Source organism: Notolepis coatsorum (assembly GCF_963971535.1).
Source record: "Notolepis coatsorum genome assembly, chromosome: 11".
Taxonomy (NCBI): Eukaryota; Metazoa; Chordata; class Actinopteri; order Aulopiformes; family Paralepididae; genus Notolepis; species Notolepis coatsorum.
Window position 1 is genome coordinate 55,987,543 of NC_140175.1, and position 12,978 is coordinate 56,000,520.

Here is a 12,978-nt window from a genome sequence, read left to right on the forward strand (position 1 = left end):
GTCAGGCAGGCAAATGGGGATTTTTTAAAGTAACAAGTGTTCTGACTGCCAAGGACATAGGCAATACGCCAGGAAGATGCAGCAGTGTGAGGAGAGTACAGCCAGGCAGCAATCTCAATTTGACAAAAAAGGGAACAACCTAGGCAACTACTGTATGAGGCCAAACAGGCACGTGCACACATAGGGGTGAAGGGGTGCCCGGGCACCTGCCTTTTTCATTTTTCATTAGAAAGGGCCCTTTTTATGCCACCCTCTTTTTTCTTTTTTTTTTACTGTTGTACATATAGATATACTGCCCTGCCCTTCCAAATGAAAGATGTCACGATAGAATCTAAATATTAGGTAAAGAAAGAGAGAGAAATGCCACACCTCTCCTGGAACTTGGAAGGACCTATTATTTACGCATAGCACGTGGGTGGGTGATGATGAGATGATGTAAACCGCGCGCCGGGCCAGCAGTGCACTGAACACGAAATTGATATCCAGCTGTTGTTGAGCTCACACTGGAGTCGAGACCTCTTTTTTTACAGTTACTATTTCAACTAAAACAAAGCAAGAGTACACTTCATCAGGTAAGTTATTTGCCCAACAAATTATAATGTCGGGTTTGCAGTGCACTGTATATTTCGGGCATGCATTGCCTTGTGAAGTTGTGATTGTCCATGCTTTTCTCTCATGCAATCAGGCGGCAGGCAGGCTAGAAGTGGCAACACTGCACTTCCCCCATACTACATTTCTTATTATTCATACCGCGGTGGGCGGTGGCATTGCATTATCTCTTTACTTCATGCTTTATCACATTCTCATCTCACCGCCTCACTTGCAAGATGCGCGGCTCTCGTGAAACACATCGCCAGATCACCCCTCCCCAGCCCCTCCCTGTCTGCTGCTAGTGCTATAAAATCATGCAGCATACTCTCTCTCTCTCTCTCTCTCTCTCTCTCTCTCTCTCTCTCTCTCTCTCTCTCTCTCTCTCTCTCTCTCTCGCTCTCGCTCTCGCTCTCGCTCTCTCTCTCTCTCTCTCGCTCTCTCTCTCCCCTCCCTCCCCCTCCCTCTCTCTCTCTCTCTCTCTCTCTCTCTCTCTCTCTCTCTCTCTCTCTCTCTCTCTCTCTCTCTCTCTCTCTCTCCTCCCCCTCCCCCCTCCCCTCTCTCTCTCTCTCTCTCTCTCTCTCTCTCTCTCTCTCTCTCTCTCTCTCTCTCTCTCTCTCTCTCTCTCTCTCTCTCTCTCTCTCTCTCTCTCTCTCTCTCTCTCTCTCGCTCTCTCTCTTGCTCTCTCAACACAGCGTGTTAATTTCGGCATGCCGCCCGCAGCTGTTGGTCTGGAGCGCATATTGTGTTATTAAAGGGACACTATGTAGTTTTGGTGACATCTATCGGTGAAACTGAATGTACCATAGACTTGTATTAACCCCAAAAATCGGGCTTACACGCTGTGCGCGCTCGCATTGCATTTAATAATTGATGCCCTTTTCTCCTTTTGGGCACCTGCCTTTCTAAAGTCCTGTGCACGTCCCTGAGGCCAATGATATATTGATCCGTCAACCATAAGGGTTGCCTTCACATACTTACAACCTAATCTAATATTAGGTTCTTGTATCCTATCGAAGAACATGGACCTTGCTCTGAAGTCCTGCAATGCACTTGGTGCTTGATGTAGAGTGGGTCTGAGACATTTTAATGTCTCTGAATGTCTCTAAAATACATGCACTTTTGAACAATAGGCCTTTAACCTACAACCTTGAAGTGGTTAACAGTAATCCGCTACCTAATCTAGTAATGGTTGGGACCACTGTTTTAAGTCAACAATGTACTACTTTCTCATCCATTCCTATCACTGAAAGATAATCCTTATTATTCAAATATCACTGTTACTGTTCCAGATTTATCTTCAATTCCCATACATCCCTCTATGACTACTGTTCCTACTCCAAACTCTCCACTCACCTTTAAAATATCAATAAATTGGATCACGTCAATGTCCTAGTAATGAAGACATTATAGTGTGGATAGAGTTGGAAGCGGAGGAGGGGTAGCTATTTTTATTAAATCATCTTTGTGTCTGTTTTGAAGGATATGACTTGACCAAGTCCTATTGCGTTTTTTTCTTCTTCCTCTTCTTCCACTCTTTGTCAGTTTAGTTTCAGCCTCCCATGGTATTAACACTCCAAGTATAAATCTTAGCCTATTCAATATTTTTACATCTTGGTTTTGTTTGCTTGAGACTGAATGTTCTCTCTCGTGTCCAGGACCACTCCTCGTCTGCCTGTCTGTTGCCTGCTGATCTCACCTGCCTGTCTGTCGCCTGCTGACCTCACATGTCTACTTGTTGCCTGCCTGCCTGTTGTCTCTGACCTCACATGTCTACTTGTTGCCTGCCTGTTGTCTCTGACCTCACATGTCTACTTGTTGCCTGCCTGCCTGTTGTCTCTTACCTCACATGTCTACTTGTTGCCTGCCTGCCTGTTGTCTCTGAATGTTTCATAATCACGGCAAGAGCCTTCCTCTTCCCTCCTGCTTCCACACCCTTATATGGGCAGCATCCGATCCCAGCATTCCCACGCTGCCAGAGGGACATCAATCAGCGCGGCTGTGAGGGATTCCCTCATTGTATTTATAATTCACGTGTGATCCGGGGTCTTAGCAAGGAGTGGGCTGTAATTGGTCGAGATACGTCACGTGGTGTCAGTGAAAGTTGTAAACAGGAAGTTTGCTGGGAATTTGACAGCCAGAGAAGGGTTACGAGAGGGAACTGGTGAGTGGATGTGAGAGTAAGCGATTTGTTTTCAGAATGATAGTAGTGTTGTGGTGGTTATTGACTGAATGTGTGTTTTGTTTCAAGATTTGTAACCTGTTGGAGAAAAAATTTAAAGCTTTTGACAACTGAGTGGCATCCTGTCCATCCCTTCACCCCAGCTGCGGGCGCAAAGCAGCACAGTTACAAACCACCGGCGGCGGCAGAAGAGTGGCTGAACGCGCCGTCAGAAAAGGACAAAATAACCAAGGGATATTAATTACTCCCGTGTTGTTGTAAATGAAATAACTCACACATCAGGCCATACGGGTCAGCGAGCAGGAACTTTCACTTGTTTCAAATGATAACGCGAGCAGCTAACACAGCTAAGGAAGCTAACGCAGCTCGGAATGAGTGAATGAATGAGGACTTTGTTTGACAGATTGCAGAGTGCTAACTTCAAATGCGATCATGAGTAAATGCCAAGCTACTTTCACTTGTTTTAAATGCTAACGTGAGCAGCTAACACAGCTAAGGAAACTAACGCAGCTAACTTCAAATGCGATCATGAGTAAAGCCAAGCTACTGAAACTAGCTATCAAATAGCATACAAAAGCTAACGTGGACAAGCATGAAGGCAGCTAAGGATAAAAGCTATAGCTTGTTTACTAGCCCTGTGATGGTGCCAATTATATTATTTAGGTATATGATGATTTAGTAGCTCCCTAATTTCAAGACCTTCAGCTTAGCTTGACTGTACCCGGGTGGCAAGCCGGCGGGAGAAGGTGAGACCTACTCTACTTTGTTTATTTGTATTTTTTTCCATTTTTGGGCGGTATCCCTGGGGGGACCCCTGGTGAGCCTGGTAACGCCACCGAAGACTAGTCAGGCTAAGATAGTCAGCGAAGAAGCTTCTGAGCTAGTTTAGGCAGCTAGAGAGGGCGGAAGACACAAGATAGAAAAGGAGTTATGGGTACGCTCAATTAGCATCCATGGTCAAATAAAATGTATCAATTAAAGAAAGAGAGGGCCAAAGTGAAGGCAGCTTTCACAAGAAGGGCCAACATCATTTTACGAATGGCGCCAACTATGCTGCGAGAAGAATTGAGAGGTGAGTGGAAAACCCTTTCTAAGGACGCAGAAAGGCTTCATGCAGCTAATTATGTTTGTGAGGCCCCTCTGATAGATGAAGCAGGTGACATGGAGGCTGTGGATGCGAAAGCCAAAGCAGACTTGGAGAGGATAACCATAGAGTGTGATACAACATTAAAAGAGGTGAAGCAGGCAATCCATTCCAACCTTAGGTCAAGATATGCAGAGACCGAGCTAAAAGCAGCCATTGGACGGGCAGAAAGAAGCTATGAAGGTGTGGAAGAAGTTAACCTGGAAACAATAACCTACGACAATGGTAAGGAACAAGTCTCTTGGAATCCCTCATCACCAAGGCAGAAAGTCTGCTAGCTGTCTGGGAAGGGTGGATCCCTGAAGGCGCTGTGTGCGAGCTTAGTAAGAAGCTGCAGGTGCTGGAGGACAAGATAATTGAGCTCTGGTGAAGGTGGGTAGTTGAATTCGGCAGGGTCCAGAAAGAGCAGCCATTGAAATCAGGCTAAAAGGCGCCTCTGACATTGCAGAAGCTGAAAAAGGAGCCGCTGAGGCTGAAAGAAGAGCCGCCGAGACCAGGCTAAAGGCAGCCGAAGTTAGCGCTGGGTCTGAGGAGAGGGCCGCAGAGGCCAGAGAAAAGGCAGCTGGGATCCAGTTCGGAATGGCAGAGGCCGCCGCAGAAGAGCGTGCCGAGCTAGCCAAGGCACAGCAGAAAGCATGGGAGGAAGCACTGAGTGCTAGCATGGCAAGCCTGGAAGCGTCTATGCCTTCTACAACGCCGCTCGGTTTCCGGGTTCCTCTGATTGGCTATTTTAGGCAGTTTCGTGGCATGAATTGCATTTCGCTGTAGACCGCAGCAGCTGGTGATAGAAATATAGGCTATATTTCTATCACCAGCTGATGCGGTCTACAGCGAAATACAGCGAAATGCAATTCATGCCACGAAACTGCCTAAAATATATTATATACAATATATAGTTTTATATATAATTGTATCAACAGATAGTAGGTAGTGCACAAATGCACTGCATGGCACAATATAGGGTGAATGTCTCTAGCCGAGAGGGGCTGCCGATTTGGGGGGGATAGATTCGTTCAGGTGTGGCTGGTGATGTGAGACGTGCGGCCGCTTGTGTGCACCTCGAGGCGGGCAGCGTCAGCGCGAGGCAGCCCCCCCCCCCCGCATCTCTCTCCCAGACCCGTCAATAGGTCACCCTAACCCCGCTACATTTCTACCCAATGTCAGGGTATTTTATAACGTTAGCGTTTCGCCATTTCCTGACCAATATGCGTCAATTCTTTTCTTCTAATGAGCACATAATGTGAGTATAATGTGCAGCTGGTTGAAACGCTGGGATATTATGTATAAAATGTAGAAATGAATATGACCGGCATCCTTCCCTCAGAGCGAGCCCACACCGAGAACTGCGGGCGATAAGGGGGCGTGCTAGCGTAGGGTCACGTGGGCGTCGTGGCCAATCAGAGGAACACGGAAACCGAGCGGCGTTATAGAAGGCATAGACGCAGCCTGGAAGCAGGAGGCTCACAAGCAGCAGCCGTACCGAGAGTTCGCCTTCATCCAATAAAGCTACCAAAGTTCAACGGTTGCATGAGAGACTTTCACAGTTGGCGAAAAGACTGGGAAAACCTCCAGCGACAGGGAGATCCATCTGAGTCAGCCGAAGTGAAAAAATTCCAGCTCCTAGACAGTGTGGAGGAGAGAGTCATCAGTGGCGTTAGGCTCTCAAGCTACGACACTGCTCATGATATGTTTAGGGTCCTTGAAAACCGGTTCGGGAATAAGACCACCATCGCTATTCAAATAATTGAAGAGTTGGAGAAGTTGCCGGTGGCAAAAGGTAACCAGCCGAGGAAAACAATAGAGCTCATCCAAGCTGTGGAGAAGGCCCTTACTGACCTGACAGAGGCATTGATGGTATAAAGAATCCACTTGTCATTAAATCTATTGAAAGCAAGCTGCCTGAATGTGAGTTGAGGAGCTGGCTCACCTTTAAAGCTGCACCTGTGAACAATGTCACCCCTGAAGGCCACTTTGACGCTCTCCTAAAATTCCAAAAAAATTAAGAAGTAGTCCTTGAGGCGTTGGTGCAGCTAAGACCCTCAGAAGTATTTGAGAAGCCAAGCAAGCCAGAGTGGAAGACGTTCACACGAGCCACAGGAATGGATGCGACTAGAGAAGAATGCAGTGTGTATGGAGATGAGGAACACGGAGGCAAGATTTTCTTCTGCAGAAGGTTCAAAGCGCTCAGTCTGGCTGAGAAGAGAGACATTGTCAAGAGGAATGAAGCCTGCCAGAGCTGTTTGGCATCCCATCAGAGGGATGGATAATGCAGCGACAGGTTCCTTTGGAGGAAGAAGTGCTGCCAAAAGGGAGAGACCTCTGACCACCACTACCTCATGTGCTCTGCGGAAGGAGGGCAAAGAGGAGAGGAGAGGAGAATGGGAAAGCAGAGGGTGGAAACAAGTGGTGTAAATACGGGAACACTCTCAGACAAGCAACAGAAGGCGCTTGCTAACGTCTCCCCCCAAGCAGCAGACCAGATTTTAAGGGCATTCACCAACCAAACAGCGGTGTCCATGAGTGCAAGCGGTAAGGGTGGTAGTCTCCGTGAAAAAAATTGCCTGAGGGAACATCCTGTGCTTATGATAATCATGGAGGTCATAACAAACGGAGGGCAAACTATTGGGACCCTAGTAGACCTTGTGTCCGACACCAACTACATAACCCACCAAGCTGCCAAAAGACTCAGACTGAGAGGGGAGAAGATAACGTTGGTTGTGCATGGAGTTGGTGGAATTAAAGTGAGAGTCAAGACAGAAAGGTACCTGTTCAAGGTCAGGATGCACATTTCAGAGGACACATGGAGTCCCCACCCCACTGTTATGGCCTGGATGAAATCGCCCGAGCAGGCAGAGTCGTCAGCCCGAAGCAGCTTAAAAAATTCTTCCCAGAGGTCAAGACAGAGGAGCTGGTCCGGCCAGAGAAGATCGAGCTATTGATCAGCCACCGGGAGGGTCGGCTTGCTCCACAGCGGATGAAGAGTGTGCTGATAAAGATTTGTCAATTTTGTCGCTAACCATGGCTGAGAAATTAGTTGCATTAGAGGAAGAAAAGGCCTCTTTACATACAATGATGAAACGGTCACAAGAAAGTCATCAGTCTGAGTTTAATTCTTTAAAAAGTGAATTAGATAAAGTTGAAAATGACAGAGTACAGTCTTGAGGAGAGAGAGAAGATCCACCATGATCTTGTCCCTGTCCTGAAGGAGAAAGTGGAGCATCTCCACGTACAGTTCCATAAGGAGTCAGATAAAGTGAGAGAGGCAGTTAACAAACATCATTGTCGGACTTCCGGTTATGGCTTTGGGGTGATAGGACGCACAACGTTTGCTCCTCGAAACTTTTGATAATTTGAAGCATTTGAACCTCGATTTTTGCTAATATCCTTCACTCGTTAAGGTACACTAAGTACCATAACTTCTTCCCAGTACCAGAATGGCGGGTCGTGGTCGCAAGAACCAAGGCCAACTACTAATTCAACAACACTTTAGCCCGCAGGACGAGGAGAGATCTGCTACTAGCAAGATTCCATTGCCAACAGCGTCAGCAGCTAATGCTAACTAACAGCTAACACTCGAAATGCTGGTCGGTGAACTTGATAAGCTGCGTAAAAATGTAACAGGTGAACTTACCGCATCCATGAATGCTGCCTTAGCCCCACTCCAAGCCTCTCTTCAACAAATCACAGACACGGTAGCCTCACACACCGCCACGATGACTGCAATGGAGACGGCTCTTTCTGCACATTCAGATGATATTACCACACTGGGACGTGATGTTTGTTTGTTTGTTTGTTTGTTTGTTTATTTACACATATAAAAACAGTTACATATATAATACAATATAGTCCACAAGGGATGTGTAGGAGAATTGCCTAAAAACCCTCAAGGGGCTTGCATGTGGCATTCACCAGGAAGCAAAATTACATTATATCAAGATAAATATAAAATATAAAATACCCCCCCCCCCCCCCCCCTAAACAAACAAACACACACAAGCAGGCCTACATAGACACCGAAGTAGGCACCCCATGCCATACGATTTCTGGTATAGAGAAAACAATCAATGACAGGAAGAATATATAATAAAACGAAAATACAATAACAAAATACATCAAGCCATCAGACCACAGTTTGTAAAGGAAGTCCATATGGGAAATATTGGTGATCTAGGAGATGAGATTTCAGTGCTCTTTTGAATTTCAGAAAAGAAAATTCCAAAATATGTGGAGGCAAAAAGTTCCACAACTTTGACCCTCGGTAGAGCAAACAAAACTGAGATTGGGAAGTGCGGGAAAAGGGTGGTCTAAGCAAACAGGAACTACGTGTGGGGTAATTATGAATTTGGTGATTGTGGGCAAACATGTCATGAAAAAAAGGGGGAAGGGCTCTGTTTAAAGAACTATGCACAAATAAACCAGTCTGAAGATGATTCACTTGATAAACACTGAGTATACCTAACTTATGGAATAGAGGCTGAGAAGAATGACTTCGTTGAACACAGCTGATTATTTTTAGAGCTCGTTTCTGCAGACGGTATATGGGCTCAAGTTTGGTCTGATGCGTACTACCCCAAACTAAATTACAGTAATTGATATATGGGTAAACCATAGAGTAATATAACATTGTGGCAACCTCGGTGCTCAGCAAGTGACATGTTTTTCCAAGAATACCAATACTCTTGGCCATTTTTGTAGTTATGGCTGTGATATGAGGTTTCCATGATAGGGATTCATCAAGCAGAACACCAAGGAATCGTGTAAAACACACCCTAGCTATGGGGATGTCATTGATCACTACTTTAGATGAAGAGTTAAAAATCACAGATTTGAGACCAAAAAAAATGAAATTTGTTTTTTTAATGTTTAGTGATAATTTGTTGCATTTAAACCAAATTGATAGTTTGTTAAGTTCTTCATTTATGACCCTAATGATGGTATCAGGATCTTTATGTGAATAGAATACACACGTGTCATCTACAAATACAATTTTCGACAGCCTGTCTGAGACGTTAGGGAGGTCATTGATATATAACAAAAATAACAAAGGCCCAATAATTGAACCTTGGGGCAGACCGCAAAGTAAAGGAAGAAAAGGAGAATTTATCCCATTATAGGATACAGACTGACGTCTATCTTTAAGGTAACTGGTGAACCATAGCAGTGCATTGTTTTTTATTCCAAGATGTGAGAGCTTCTGCAGGAGGATATTGTGATTGACTGTATCAAATGCCTTTGATAAGTCTAAAAAAATACCTATAGTGTTTTCCTTTCTGTCTTTAGCTTTGTATATTTCATTAATTAGATGTGTTATTGCCATATATGTTGCATGTTTCTTTCTGAACCCGTACTGGTGAGTGTAAATAATATTGTGCTTATTAAGATGTTCAATTAATCTTTTATAGACAAGCTTTTCAAGTATTTTTGACAAGGTAGGAAGGATGGATATAGGTCTGTAATGGTTGAAGATGGCTGGGTCATCATCTTTATAAATAGGGATGATCTTAGCTATTTTAAGTTCCAGTGGGACGATTCCCTTCTCCAGTGATGTATTAAAAATATGACATAATGGCTTCACAATGGATTCTTGAATGGATATCAGTAATCTGCCTCCAATACCATCATAACCCGGAGAAGAGTCCCCCAGGTTGATCAAGATCTCCCGAACCTCATCCTCTGTAACCGGCAAGAAGTTAAAACTGTCATTGCTTGGAGGATTCATAAACTGAAGGGGACTATGGTTACTAAATGGAATCTTTGCAGCCAGTGTTGGACCAACTTCTGAGAAAAAGTTATTAAAGTTATTGGCAATTAATTGCGGGTCAGTGATAATAACCCCATCAACCTTAAATTCATTAGGCAACTGATTACGTTTATTTTTTTTGTTGAGGATAGAGTTAATTGTTCTCCATAAGAGAGTCATGTTATTTTTGTTTTTAGATAATTCCATATTGTAGTAATGCTTTTTAGCTCCTCTGATAATGTGGTTTAATTTATTTCTATAGTTCCTAAATTGAGCAAGATAAAATGGAGTGGGATTGAGAAGATATTTTTTATACAATCTACGTTTTGTATTTAGGGATTTGATAATAGCTGGGGTTATCCATGGTTTGATCAGTGAAGTGGATTTCCCAAGCTATTTCGGTTCTGCTCTGCTCAGAACCGGGTTGCTGGTACTCTGCGTTGTGATTCAATACCTTTAAAGCTCTGGGAATCACTTCTCTTCTTTCAGCGGTGCAGGCAGAAGGAATTAGGAGGAAAAAGGTTACATAACAGTTGTTTAATCAAAGTTTAAGAGTGTATACAAATTACAATAAAGAACACTATAAAAGATTCAAGGTACCAGAGCACTATGCCGCTCGCCCTATCTAAGAAATCAGATTAAAGAATGATAGTTGATAAATTGTTGATGGCTTTGTTCTCTGGCTAGTGAACAAAGTAAAGCTATGTTTCTCCCTCCAAAAGTGATGTTCTTTGTTCTGTTGATTCTTCCTCTGCTTCCGCCGCCTTGGTGTGGATGGGTGGTAGGTGTTGTCCTGTCGGTTGGGTTGTTCCGAGTCCCTCTCCCCCATCACACACAGATCTTATAGCCAGACCTGCATAATCTTGTGATGTCATCAGAATGACATCACCAAATTATTTCCTCCAATCCCAGGCCTGCTAAGCTTGTATTTGAAAATAAGGGTTTGGCTTAACCCAGAGAATATTTTCCTTGTATTTTTACTTAAACACATTACTTGACTTGTTAATACTTTGATGAACCTCAAGATATATTGATTACATAAACACAGATATCTTTCTTTATCAAAATATCTAACAAATCTAATCATTCTGTTAGCTTAATAGAATACAAATCAATACCATAGATCAAGAGGATATAACAATCAATTAATCATATTGAACATAAATGAAAACAGAACAGACACATTAACTAATTACCTAATTTAAGTATGACCAAACCTAATCATATTTTAACTTACTTCAATGACTTCAGAATTCAAGAACAATATACCAGGAAATAGTTAGCTTGTTTGGAGCTCAAATTAAGGATTTCAATAGTGATCTTCTCTGTGTGTGTGTGTGTGTGTGTGTGTGAATGTGTGTGTGTGTGTGTGTGAATGTGTGTGTGTGTGTGTGACTATGTGTGTGTGTGTGTGTGTGTGTCTATGTATGTGTGTGTGTGTGTGTATGTGAATGTGAATGTGAGTGTGTGTGTGTGTCTATGTGTGTGCATGTGTCTCTATGTGTGTCTATGTGTGTGTGTGTAATCAGACCTTTGATGGTCACATGTAGCCATCAATATGTGACCTAATCATTGTCTTTGGCAGACCAGTTGGCCCTTTGATGTCTCCTAAAAGGAGACACATGTTTCTCTAGAATTTCCTGCCCTTTGTTCTTACACACCCCCTAAGGGGAAGTAAGTATTACCCCAGCTGCCACTATATGCAAATGCCCTCCTGGAGTGACCACAAGGTCTTGGTGACACAATATGAACTATAGTTAAGGGCCAATTGTTTCTACATATTAGTTTGATTTGAAATCCTATCATGATGATGATCTATGTCCCAGAATCTACCACAGTTCCCCACTTGGATAGTTTACCTATCCTTAATATGTCAAACATAGATATCAATCTCTACACACTACTATCTAGATAACACTTAAGACATTTTAAATCATATTAGGATAAAATATATATCTGATTTGCCACACTCAGATCCTAAAATTCAAATTAGCCATTTCAGTTTGTGATCGTGTGCACAGTCTTTAACAACCTGTTCTCGTACCAAGATCAATTTCCATTGGTTTCAACTGTGAGTTGTCAAATTCTGACTTGGAGCATTGAGGAGGGGGGTCCATGTTTTCTAGATTTGACCCTGCCTCCTCTTTATTGCTCAGAGCTGGCGCAGTATCACGACTGCTGGGTGCAACTCCCCATTCTGGGAGGTGGAATTTAGAAAGCAAATTGCCTTTCTCATCACACTCCATCTTCTGTCGAGCACATCTTGACTCGTGTTGACCTCTATTTGGGGGTAGAGCCCCCTGCTGTATCTTCTATTGCTGTCACAGCGGTGGGGAGGTCGTCGCTGGCTGCTCGACCCTTTCGCTGGTTGACCCCCTGGTCAATGGTTGAGGCCTTGCTTCTGTTGACAGCCGGAGTTGTTGCTGAGGTCTAGCCGCCTGTCTCCTCGTTGGTTGTCTGTTGTTTCCCTCTGAAGCCTCAAGACTCGGTCACTGCGTTGGCCAAGACTCTCCCGGCCCGAGAGGTAGGCGTCTCCTGGTTCTCCACAGTGTTGTGGCTCCCCATGGAGCCGCTGGGTAGACACTAGCCAGTGTCCTGGATCAACAGTACCGATGGCTGTTGTCTCCCCAATCTCCCATCCGTATCCTGCAGTGAATATATATCGCTTCGGGGGACAGTGCAGGTCACTTCTACCACAACAATTGATTGAGAATCCATAATTTCCATAATTTTCCTCCCTCAGACTCTCTTTACTGGTCTGAGCTTTGACAACTTTCTTTTCCAAATCATTTATCTATATATTTCATGGTTTTTAGATCATTAATTTTGGCTCTCATTATATTATGCTGTCAAAACAGTATACTCCTCCACCTCTCGATGTGGAATACACATTCAAACATCGTTACCGTCGTCCTTTGAACAGCCGCACCCGGACCGGACGGTCAGCACCGACACATCCACTCTCCCAGTAACCTGTGTGTATGGCAACAAATCACAGTCCGCCTTAAACACACATCTTCCACACCACAAGCCAATTATCAATTGCACATGTTCACACCCTACACAAGACTAATTTGGCCAATAGCGACCAAACCTATTGAGCTTCATTAATGTACAGAGAATCATGCTTCCCAACACTTTCACCAATCACGACACACCCCCAGCTCCTAACACCGGGTATTCAATGGGCGGAGAACAAAAATCCATAACTAGCTCATGTTCCTTCACTTTGTTCCCAGTCCACTTTACAGACATATACTACCCCGTCCTGATGTGTCGAGATCACTCCCAGCTTGCCAGGTACCCTAAGAAAAAATACACAGA